At 42.9% G+C, this 11,604-nt stretch overlaps 1 protein-coding gene across 1 annotated transcript in view; it reads left to right on the top strand.

The window, feature by feature from the left end:
- Window positions 1-401: 401 nt before the first annotated feature.
- Window positions 402-11,604, top strand: part of LOC117525926 (voltage-dependent calcium channel gamma-5 subunit) — a 72,000-nt gene continuing 60,797 nt past the window's right edge. The window contains exon 1 of the mRNA XM_034187880.1: window positions 402-475. The gene's annotated coding sequence lies outside the window, so the exon portion shown is untranslated. The remainder of the gene's footprint in view (window positions 476-11,604) is intronic.

The following is an 11,604-nucleotide window of genomic DNA, read 5'->3' as shown; positions in this document are numbered from 1 at the left end:
CAAATTTTCATCAAACGCGACTTTCTTTTGTGGTCAAATGTGGCGCTCTTAGTAGTCAAAATGAGATTCAAACAGGTTATAGTTAGTAATGCATAATAATAAATGAACTTTGGATCATTTTAATCTCGACTTTACAATTGAAGCGCATATTTCATGAACGCATCACTCCCTCTCGCGCACATCTGGATGGCACCACACGCCTCGCGGTCAGTAGAGCGCTCGTGAGCTGCTGCCGCGGTTCCCGCCACACAGGCTGTCCACGCGCCCGTCGCGAGGCTGCGGAGACTGAGTGAAGAGGAAGAAGAAAATAGAAAAACGGGAGGGTTATAAAAGAGAGGAAAAAAACACGAGAGAGGAAGAAGAGGAAATAGGAAAAGAAGAGAGGGGTAAAAAGAGGAGAGGAGGAAAAACGGAGAAAGGAAGCTTGAGGAAGAAGACAGAGGAGCGTCTTCCTTACCGAGGCTTCTCCCTGAAGGTAGAAAATTACTCCTTCACTTAATTCATATTCGGATTTTGTCAACACAAATGTCCCTTTGTTATCTCTCTCTCTCTCTCTCTCTCTCTCTCTCTCTCTCTCTCTCTCTCTCTCTCTCTCTCTCTCTCTCTCTCTCTCTCTCTCTCTCTCTCTATATATATATGTTTTGCACAGTGTTATTGTCCTGGCAAATGGAAGTAGAAGCTTCTAAAGTAGCAAAACGAAGCTTTCCCACCCACATTTCTGATCTTTAAACTATCTTTCTTATTTAATCTGATTTTCCTTCAGAATCCTATGCAGACACGTGTGGAATGAAACATGAGTGTTTAAATCTCTTATTACGGTGAGGAATAATTAATTTATTGCACTAAATTAATTTAATGCACGTTATCGTGTGTAAACAAATTCCAGAAATAGCAACAATCACCTACAGGATTTTAAATTATTACAGCTCATTCTTTTTAATAGTCTATGAACTCAACATTCGTTTACTATCACACTATTAGAATCACCTCAGTATGTCTGTCTACTTCATGTAACGCCAGTTTTAATTAAAAAGTGAGGGGTGTCAGGAGAGTTTTCTTCCTCAGAATGTCCTTTTGGGATGAAGAGGCTCAGATGCTTTCAGTGTTAACTCACTTGCTGTTGACTCACTTTTACTATTGATTTACTTTTCCTGTTGACTCTGTCCATGGTGTTATGCAAAATGTTTCAGCACCACAGACAGCGATCTGAACTCAAGACAGTCACCAGCACACACTGGTTATTACACCAGAACATCAACACACACACACACACACACACACACACACACACACACACACACACACACACACACACACACACACACACACACACACACACACACACACACACACACACACACACACACACACATATATATATATACAGTAGTGTTCAGAATAATAGTAGTGCTATGTGACTAAAAAGATTAATCCAGGTTTTGAATATATTTCTTATTGTTACATGGTAAACAAGGTACCAGTAGATTCAGTAGATTCTCACAAATCCAGCAAGACCAAGCATTTATGATATGCACACTCTTAAGGTTATGAAATTGGGCTTTTAGTAAAAAAAAAAAGTAGAAAAGGGGGTGTTCACAAACTGCTTTTTTAGCAATCCTGTGAATCACTAAACTAGTATTTAGTTGTATAACCACAGTTTTTCATGATTTCTTCACATCTGTGAGGTATTAATTTTGTTGGTTTGGAACCAAGATTTTGCTCGTTTACTAGTGTGCTTGGGGTCACTGTCTTGTTGAAACACCCATTTCAAGGGCATGTCCTCTTCAGCATAAGGCAACATGACCTCTTCAAGTATTATGACATATCCAAACTGATCCATGATACCTGGTATGCGATATATAGGCCCAACACCATAGTAGGAGAAACATGCCCATATTATGATGCTTGCACCACCATGCTTCACTGTCTTCACTGTGAACTGTGGCTTGAATTCAGAGTTTGGGGGTCGTCTCACAAACTGTCTGCGGCCCTTGGACCCAAAACGAAAAATTTTACTCTCATCAGTCCACAAAATATTCCTCCATTTCTCTTTAGGCCAGTTGATGTGTTCTTTGGCAAATTGTAACCTCTTCTGCACATCTTTTATTTAACAGAGGGACTTTGCGGGGGATTCTTGCAAATAAATTAGCTTCACACAAGTGTCTTCTAACTGTCACAGCACTTACAGGTAACTCCAGACTGTTGTGTGTTGGGGGGTGTGGCTGGATGTTTTGCTGTTCTTTTCTTTTCTTTGCTCTTCAGGTGGCATGGAAACTGATTTGTCTGTGGAGAATGTGCTGGCTGAAGAATCCTCACCCTCATCAACATCATGTGTAGCACCTGTGACTGGTGCTCACATGCAACCTTAAAGACTTTCAGCTGAAGCAGATAATTGGATGGCGTTCTGCATTTAAGGCATGTGTGATTCAAGCAGAACTGCCGGGAACTCGACCTTGTGATGTCCGTTTGTGAGACGCTGAGGACCGCGCCTGGGTTTGACACATCGAGCCCATGAAGCAAGGAAGGGTGAGGACACTTGCTGTCAGCACACATTAAAGGTGATTAAGTGTTTGACTAATTGTTGATAGTAACTTGATGTTTTGTTACGCAGTATACTGGAATTGTGATGAGAATTGTGCAGTTTGCTTCTCACTGCTGTGGCGTGCAGGATAAGTGATCCTCCACTTGTTGTGAGAAGCTGCTCATTTGCATAAAGTTAAAAAATACAGACCTGAATGTGTTGCTGATAGCGTGTGTCTTTTGAAAGATATTGTTGTAACTGCTGACTTACCTCACCTCTTCTTTGCTTCACAGAGAGTCAGTTTGTCGTGTCCACCTGGGGGGTGTTTGTCTGGTGGTAGTGGGTCCAGGAATGCCGGGCTTCTATCCTTTTGGGCGCTTAAGAGCGTGCCAACAGTCACTCCACCAGAAGGACGTTGTTTCAGTTTTGTACACATTATTATGCACAGGTGAAAAATAAATTGTTTCTGTTGTTGGAACCGCTTTCTGGTTATTTTTAGCGCTGGGTTCTGTCTGACGCAGGTCTGCTCCTCAACTTGCGTCGACACATAACAGTAGTTCCCGGCCATTCCATAATGGACCCAGTGGCAGAAGCGGTTCCTTTTGCCGAAAAAGTTCAAGAACACTTGGAGAAAATATGGGAGCAATTACAGCATCTCGCAAATCAAATTAAACAAACAGACGCCCGTGTTACAGAGCTTGCAGCGCAAGCCGTTCCGCTTCCTGCTGCTCCAGCTGTGGCATCATCGATACCGGGGCAGATAACTCCGTCACCCAGAGATTCGGTGTTCGAACCGATTATTTGTCATCCGGAGCCTTATGCGGGAGACGTCGAAGCCTGTGCTTCGTTTCTGATGCAATGTTCTCTGGTTTTTGCTCAGCGACCGGCTTCCTTCTCTTCTGATGGGAGCCGTGTTTCATATGTGACAAATTTGCTCCGAGGTGACGCCTTAGCTTGGGTGACAGCGTTGTGGAGTAACAACTCGCCATTGTTAGGGTCCTTTAAACACTTCTCCCGGGAGTTCCGACTGGTTTTTGACCATCCGGTGAAAATGAATACCGTTGCTCAACGGTTGCTGAATCTCAGGCAGGGGAGGCGGAGTGCGGCGGAGTATTCCGTGGACTTCCGGATTTTTTCTGCTCAGTCAGGTTGGAATGCCGCAGCTTTACGGGGCGTGTTTGTAGACGGGTTAAATGAGTCATTAAAAGACGAGCTGGCAGTCCGTGACGAGCCAAACGATTTAGATGAGCTAATATCGTTGGTGATTCGTTTAGATGATCGGATGAAGGAGCGTGGACGCGAGAGAGGACGCCCATCAGAGCGGGTTTTTTCGTCTCGGGGCTTTCCCCGACACAGATCTGGGCCGCCTCTTCTTCGCCCCACTGAGGCTCCTCCGACGGGACCTCTGGCTCCTCCTGTTGACGAGCCCATGCAGCTCGGACGAGCAGAGATTACTGTATTGCCCCGACATATAAACGTCAAGAAAATTAATGGTGACGTATCTCCAGGTGTTCTGGGACAGGCAAAATTACACACATAAAAAAAAAAAAAATCTAGTACGGGTTAATGTTTTGTTTTCTTTAAATAGGGGTTATAATTGTATGGGGAGTCAGAGGCGTATCTGGTGGAGTGACTGTTAGGCGGTTAGAAGTCCGCCTGGGCTCACGTCATTGTTCATTTTTATGTGTTTTTAGGCATTTTCTGTTTGGGTTGTTGGGTCGTTTTATTTTGTTGTTTTTTATTTCTCTACATCCCTAACCCCAACCTCACTTGCCCCAAGACCGTTTGTCTTGTGGGTTGTGGGGTGGTGCAGGTTGGTCACGCTGAGCATTCTCAGAAGACCTCTGCACCTAGGGGGGGGGGGGGGGGTGTTAGAGGCGTTTTTCTTGGTTTGGTTAGGGCCCGGTTCCACTCCAGCCTCGGTGAGCCTTTGTACCGTTCGTCATTGGTGTTGCCGGGGTGTGGTGCAGCGGAGACTTACCTCAGTCGGAGGGGTGGGCCGATCTATTGCCGTTCGCCATTTTGGTAGTTCCACCCCTCCCGAGAGGCTGGGGTATGGTCGAGTTGGGGCATCGGACGTATTTCCGGTTCTCCGCTGCGCCTTGGGGTTGGAGCTGGGTTAGTTTTTTCCTGTTCCCTTCTCCGGCTTAATGTTTTGAGCCATTCGCCAAAGTTGAGCCGCCGAGGGGCTCTGGGAGGGACCCGGGGTCTTTCGGGGTGCCGGGGAGGGTAACAGGGTTTATGGTCGTTTTATATCCCCCCGGGGTTGTTTTTGGTAGTCCTCCGGGGGTTGATTTTTGATTTTGTTCTGTTTCCTTCCGGGTTCCACCTCCAGGGTTGATGGGACGGTCCTCTGGGGGGGAATTGGCTTGGGGCCAACTAGCCAAGTATGACCGGGTCTGGGGTTCCGGGGTTGTGGGGAGGGTACCTCCTGGGGTTGATGGTACGGTCCTCTGGGGGGCGCCGTTTGCTCCATGTACACCTGGGGACCTTTGTGGGATTATGGTTCTGGCTGTTCCTCCTGGAACTGGCGATAAAGGCCTTCTGGGGGGGGTTGGGCTCTGCAGGTCATTCTGGGGGGGTTGTTTGTTGTTTTTCTTTTATGCATTTATGTTTGTATTGTGTTTGTGGGGCTGTGTTGGGGTTTTGCGTTTGGGAGTTTTTCTTTTCTTCCCGGGGTTTGATGGGACGGTCCCCTGGGGAGGTTTTGGGTGGGTTTTATGTTTTTTTCTGTGTGTTGAATTGTACTGGGGAATGTTTTGGGGCTTTTGTTGATTCCAGCCGGCCTTCCTGCTGCGGTGCCTGTCCTGCTGTCTGTGGTGGACCTTAGGAGCGTGGTGCTGTCTGCTTCCTGACGTGGACCCCGGAGGGAGGTGCTGTTCTCGGGCCTGGTCTGTTCGGTCGCCGGGAGGCTTCCCGTTGATGGGGGGGGTACTGTTGTGTGTTGGGGGTGTGGCTGGATGTTTTGGTGTTCTTTTCTTTTCTTTGCTCTTCAGGTGGCATGGAAACTGATTTGTCTGTGGAGAAGGTGCTGGCTGAAGAATCCTCACCCTCATCAACATCATGTGTAGCACCTGTGACTGGTGCTCACATGCAACCTTAAAGACTTTCAGCTGAAGCAGATAATTGGATGGCGTTCTGCATTTAAGGCATGTGTGATTCAAGCAGAACTGCCGGGAACTCGACCTTGTGATGTCCGTTTGTGAGACGCTGAGGACCGCGCCTGGGTTTGACACATCGAGCCCGTGAAGCAAGGAAGGGTGAGGACACTTGCTGTCAGCACACATTAAAGGTGATTAAGTGTTTGACTAATTGTTGATAGTAACTTGGTGTTTTGTTACGCAGTATACTGGAATTGTGATGAGAATTGTGCAGTTTGCTTCTCACTGCTGTGGCGTGCAGGATAAGTGATCCTCCACTTGTTGTGAGAAGCTGCTCATTTGCATAAAGTTAAAAAATACAGACCTGAATGTGTTGCTGATAGCGTGTGTCTTTTGAAAGATATTGTTGTAACTGCTGACTTACCTCACCTCTTCTTTGCTTCACAGAGAGTCAGTTTGTCATGTCCACCTGGGGGGTGTTTGTCTGGTGGTAGTGGGTCCAGGAACGCCGGGCTTCTATCCTTTTGGGCGCTTAACAGCGTGCCAACAGTCACTCCACCAGAAGGACGTTGTTTCAGTTTTGTACACATTATTATGCACAGGTGAAAAATAAATTGTTTCTGTTGTTGGAACCGCTTTCTGGTTATTTTTAGCGCTGGGTTCTGTCTGACGCAGGTCCGCTCCTCAACTTGTCTTTGATCATCCTGGAGCTGATCAATGGGTGAGCCTTTGCCATTCTGGTTATTCTTCTATTCATTTTGATGGTTGTTTTCTGTTTTCTTCCATGCGCCTCTGGTTTTTTGTCCATTTTAAAGCATTGGAGATCATTGTAGATGAACAGCCTATAATTTTTTGCACCTGCGTATAAGTTTTCCCCTCTCCAATCAACTTTTTCATCAAACTATGCTGTTCTTCTGAACAATGTCTTGAACGTCCCATTTTCCTCAGGCTTTCAAAGAGAAACAGGTGCTGGCTTCATCCTTAAAAAGGGGACACCTGATTCACACCTGTTTGTTCCACAAAATTGACGAACTCACTGACTGAATGCCACACTACTATTATTGTGAACACCCCCTTTTCTACTTTTTTTTTTACTAATAGCCCAATTTCATAGCCTTAAGAGTGTTCATATCATGAATGCTTGGTCTTGTTGGATTTGTGAGAATCTACTGAATCTACTGGTACCTTGTTTCCCATGTAACAATAAGAAATATACTCAAAACCTGGATTAATCTTTTTAGTCACATAGCACTCTCTATATATATATATTAGTGGTGGGCATAGATTATTTTTTTTAATCTGGATTAATCTAACTGAAATCTTGAAATTAATCTAGATTAAAATGGCTCATTCAGAATATGCGTGCTACCTAAGTAATGACTGTCACCCAGAAGAAAGAGTGGACTTCTTCCAGAAACTGTCTGTGGCCGGGACGGAGCTGGCAGTGCTGAGCCGCTCACACCGGGCAGAGAGAGGCAGGAGCTGGCCGTGCGCATAGAGCGATCGGACACTGTGTTTAAAAAAACAAAACAAAACAAACACACTGCTTTGCTTTAAATGGACAGTAAGCTATTTTAGATGATCAGCGTGGACTGCCTTTTTCCTAAAAGGCTTTATTTCCCTGTTTGTTGCATTGGAAAGCTGTAGCTTTTGTGCTAATTTGATTAGCGCTTGCTCTACTTCTTCTTCTGTTTGTTTTTCTGGGGACATTACAGCGCCACACACAGGCCTGGCATATGTACTACAACGTTAAATGAAGCTTCGAGGCACAGACCCAGCTCCCAGCCCAACTTTGAGAATAGATTAACGGCGATATTTTTTATATTGCCCGATAAGAGTCTCACATTATTGCAGCACGTTAACGTAGATAACGGCCCACCACCAATATATATATATATATATATATATATATATATATATATATATATATATATATATATATATATATATATATATATAAAATTTATTGTGTGTGTGTGTGTGTGTGTTTATTTTCCAGCCTTATTCCAGAATGGATGAAAGTATTTTTCCCCTCAAAATTCTACACACATTATCCCATAATGACAATGTGAAAGAAGGTTTTGTTTTGTTTTGGGGTTTTTTGTGTTTTTTTTGGTTGTTTTGTTAGATTTTTGGATTTTTTGTTTTGTTCTTTTAGATTTTTGGAAATTTCTGAAAAAAAAATCACATGTACATAAATATTCACAGCCTTTGCCATGAAGCTCAAAATTGAGCTCACATGTATCCTGTTTTTACTGATCATCCTTGAGATTTATCTACAGCTTAACTGGAGTCCACCTGGGGTAAATTCAATTGAATGGACATGAACTGGAAAGGCACATATGCAGTGCATCCGGAAAGTATTCACAGCTCCCAATGAGCACAGTGGCATCCATCATCAGTAAATGGTAAAAGTCCAGATCCACCAGGACTCTTCCGAGCACTGGCCGCCCATTTAAACTGAGCGATTGGGGGAGAAGGGCCTTCGTCAGGGAGGTGCCTAAGAACACAATGGTCACTCTGTCAGAGTTTCAGCATTCCTCTGTGGAGAAACTTCCAGAAGGACAACGATGTCTACAGTAATCCACCAATCAGGCCTGTATAGTAGGGTGGCCAGATGAAAGTCACTCCTTAGTAAAAGGCACATAGCAGCCTGCCTTGAGGTGCCTTTGCCAAAAGGCACCTGAAGGACTCTCAGACCATGAGAAACAAAATTCTCTGGTCTGATGAGACAAAGATTTAACTCTTTGGCATGAATGCCAGGCATCATGTTTGGAGGAAACCAGGCACCATCCCTACAGTGAAGCATGGTGGTGGCAGCATCATGCTGTGGGGATGTTTTTCAGCAGCAGGAACTGGGAGAATATTCAGGATTGAGGAAAAGATGAATGCAGCAATGTGCAGAGACATCCTGGATGAAAACCTGCTCCAGAGCGCTCTTGACCTCAGACTGAGGTGACAGTTCATCTGTCAGCGGGTCAGTGACCCTAAGCACACAGCCAAGATATCAGAGGAGTGGCTTCAGGACAACTCGGTGAATGTTCTTGAGCAGCCAGATCCCAGGCCTGAATCCAATTGAACATCTCTGGAGAGATCTGAAAATGTCTGTGCACCGATGCTTCCCATCCAGCCTGATGGAGTTTGAGAGGTATTGTAAAGAGGAATGGGTAAAACTGGCCAAAGATAGGAGCACCAAGCTTGTCATCATATTCAAGAAGACTTGAGGCTGTAATTGCTGCCAAAGGTGCAACAACAAAGTATTGAGCAAAGGGTGTGAATACTTATGTACACTTGATTTCTAAATTTATTTTGAGGGCCAAAAAAAAAAAAAAAAAAAAAAAAAAAATTACTCCATTTTGAAATAAGGCTGTAAGATAGCAAAAATGTGAAAAAAAAAAAAATATATATATATATATATATAACTTTCAGGCTAGCCATTTCAAAATGCTTTAAAACAGTTGCATCAAATATTTTCACAGATGTAGTAGAGGGAGAGCAGAGACCTTTGTATTATTAGTATTTTATTGCGATACACGAATGTGTGTTTTTAAACATAAATGTATTTATTAGTAATGCCTTGACTCTATTTCTAAACAACATTTATCCCCAGGATAAATTAGTGTTGATATTTTTTAATGACATTAACATTAAAAATAAATATGTGTGGCTTTGTTCTTAACACTCTTGCCTCGCAGGAAGAATGTGTGGGGTTTTATTCCCCCCATGCTCCATTCCTTTCTGTGTGGAGTTTACATGTTCTCCCCATGTCTGAGTGGTTTTCCTCCCACTATCGAAAACATGATTGGGTTCTGCTCCCTTCTCTGCCTGATGAAGGCAGTGTCTCTACATCCAGAATTGATCCCCGGGTGCCAGACTGTGGCTGTGCACTGCTCTTAATGGTTGGATTGTGTCTAACTGCGATTATGATGGGTTACATGCAGAGGACACAATTCTTTGTACAATGCCCTTCTTCTACCACAAAACAAATAAATCCAGCTTCATTATCCATATCTTTTTTAAAAAGTCTCCCCTTTAATCTCAAAGTAAAACGCATCTCTTCAGCAGTGTCCATATCATCCTGTTTCGTAATCATTTGTTTTCTTAACCATTGATTTTCCTGCACTGCAAGGTGTATTTGACTATTATAAAGCGGAACATAAAAGGATAAGCTGACTTGCAAACATCCTTGTATTCATCCACTGTGTTCTCTAAAGCCAAACAATTGTAAAGGTGAGTTGGAATTCTATTAAAGGGCATGTGTAACTATAGTTCCATTATTTTGATGGACTTTTTTTTTTTTTTTTGATGCTGCAATGTGACAATTTAATAAAAAAGAAAGTGTAATTTTTCTTGGAGTACCCACATTTTTGCATATACAGTTGTGCTCAAACGCTTACATACCCTGGCAGAATTTTTGCTTTTTTGGCCATTTTTAAGAGAATATGAATGACAACACAAAAACTTTTTTTTTCACTCATGGTTAGTGGTTGGGTGAAGCTATTTATTGTCAAACAACTGTGTTTCCTCTTTTTAAATCAAAATGACAAGAGAACTACCCAAATGATCCTGATCCAAAGTTTACATACCCCTTTAACATCAATGATAGCCTGGAGTCTTTTGTGGTAGTTGTGGACGAGGCTCTCTGATGGTAAAGCTGCCACTGAATATGTCTTGGACTTTATTTACATTAATTACAAAGAAATGCAAACAGTATGGCACTTTATGGTAAATCTGCATGGAGTAGACAGTTCTCAAAAACTGAGTGACTGTGCAAGAAGGAGAAGAGTGAGGAAAGCCACTAAGACACCCAGGCAACCCAGGAGAAGTTATGGACTTATGTGGCTGTGACTGGAGAAATTGTGCACAGTGCAAGCTTTGCATTTTGCATCAATACTCTTAGCTTCATAGTGGAGTAGAGCAGAGAAGGATTTTCTTTCACCAAAACAGATCAGATCCAGGCTTGCATCTCAGATGTACCTTCTGGAAATTTGTAGCTAAACTTTCAGGTCTTCTTTTTAAGAAAATCCTCCTCTATACCACTTCATCATGAAGATGGATAACTGGTGTTACAAAATGCAAAGCTTGCACTGTGCATAATTTCTCCAATCACAGCCACGTAAGCCTATAACTTCTGGGTTGTCTGGGTGTCTTGGTGGCTTTCCTCGCTCTTCTACTTCTTGCACAGTCACTCAGTTTTTGAGAACTGTCTACTCCATGCAGATGTACCATAGAGTGCCATATTGTTTGTATTTCTTTGTAATTGATATAAATAAAGTCTGAAACATATTCAGTGGCAGCTTAACCATCAGAGAGCCTCGTCCACAACCACCACAAAAGACTCCAAGCTGTCAATGATGTTAAAGGGGCAATACACAGTATTAAGAACAGGGGTAAGTAAACGTTTGATTAGGTGTAGTGTCATTCATATTCTGTTAAAAATGGCCAAAAAAGCAAGCAATTCTGCAAGGGTATATAAACTTTTGAGCACAACTGCCAGGAACTGGGCCCGGTCAGGGCACTAAGCCCTTGATTTTCCTCTTTTCATGGTTTCCGTCTGCTTCAACATTGATTTATCAGTAATTTTCATCATGAGTTATTCTGTCATGTTTTTCTTGTCACTTTGTTCTTTTTGTTATGATTCACTAGTTATTTCATTTTCATCATAGTTGTCCTCAGTTTCATCATAGTCATTAACAGTTATTCTCTGTTCTGTTTTGATTTGTCACTTTGTTTTCTGTTACTTTTTACTTTGGCCTTTCATTCTGTTCTAGTTGTCAGTCATTGTTTATTTAGTTATCACTTGTTCCTCTTGGTTATAATATCTGTTGTACTGTTATGTCAGCATTTGTTTTGGTTATTGTTTGTTCACTGCTTCTTCTTATGGTTGGCATTACTGCCTAGTTTTCTTTAGTCAGTTTTTGTTTAATGTCATTTTAGTATTTTGCTCCATCTTGTATTCTAGTCCATGTTGCCAGTTCTTGT

The sequence above is a fragment of the Thalassophryne amazonica genome, chromosome 15 (genome assembly GCF_902500255.1).
Source record: "Thalassophryne amazonica chromosome 15, fThaAma1.1, whole genome shotgun sequence".
Lineage (NCBI taxonomy): Eukaryota > Metazoa > Chordata > Actinopteri > Batrachoidiformes > Batrachoididae > Thalassophryne > Thalassophryne amazonica.
Note: the sequence above shows the minus strand (reverse complement) of the source record. Positions and strands in the feature narration are given on the sequence as shown.